Below are 1,146 nucleotides of genomic sequence, written 5' to 3' on the forward strand. Positions count from 1 at the left end.
ATGTTGAATATATTTTCATCTGCTCGATTACCATCCGTGTAGCCTCTTCAGTGAGTATCTCTTCATGTTTTTTTGCCTATTTTCTAATTGGATTTTTTTTTTTTAACTGTTGAGTTTTGAGAGTTCTTTATATATTATAGGTACTGGATATGTGGGTATGTGGTTTGTAGATATTTTCTCCCAGTCTTAATTTGTCTTTTCATCCTCTTAACAGGGTCTTTGAAAGAGCCAAAGTCTTAGATTTTGAGGAAGTCCAATTAATTTTTTTCTTTGAGGTATTATACTTTTGCTATCTTATTTAGAAACACTTCAAGCCCTAGATCCTGAAGATTTTCTACTGGGTTTTCTTCTATAAGTTTTATAGTTTTATATTTGATGTTTAAGTCTATGATTTATTTTAAATTAACTTCTGTATAAGGTATGAGATTTAGTTCAAGGTTCATTTCTTTGGCTTTGGATGTCCAATTGCTTCAGCACCATTTGTTGAAATACTATCATTCCTTCGTTTAATTGCTTTTGTACATTTTGTCCAAAGCCATTTGGCTGTGCTTGTGTGGGGCTATTTCTGCTTTATTTTGTTCGTCCATGTGTCTCTCTCTGCCAATACCACATAGTTTCGATTTCTGTCACTGTACAGTAAGTCTTGAAATCCAATGGATTTCTCCCACTTTCTTCTTTTTCAATACTGTTTAGTCTATTCTGGTTCCTTTGCCTTTCCATATAAATTTTCGAAAATCTTGTGTATAGCTACAAGAATCTTGCTGGGATTCTGAGAGGTATTGCATTAAATTTTCTATCCATTTGGGGAGGAGTAACATCTTTACTATGTTGAGTCCTCCAATCCATGAACACGATGTTTGTCTCCATTTATTTACATCTTCTTTGATGTCTTTCATCAGCATTTTATAGTTTTCAGCCTCCAAATCCTGTACATTTGTTAGGTTTACACTTAGGTATTCTTTTTTCCTTTCGGGCAGTTATAAGTAGTATTGTATTTTAAATTTTGGGCCTCACATGTTCCTTTGCTAGTATATAAAGTACAACTGATTTTGGCAGGTACTCTTCATTTTTATTGTGTTTCAGCTCCCAAGTTAGTATTAGTTTCATGCAGTCGATTTTGTTTAGTTACCCAGATATTTACCACTC

This window comes from Lipotes vexillifer, unplaced genomic scaffold (assembly GCF_000442215.2).
Source record: "Lipotes vexillifer unplaced genomic scaffold, Lipotes_vexillifer_v1.1 scaffold69, whole genome shotgun sequence".
NCBI classification, from domain to species: Eukaryota; Metazoa; Chordata; class Mammalia; order Artiodactyla; family Lipotidae; genus Lipotes; species Lipotes vexillifer.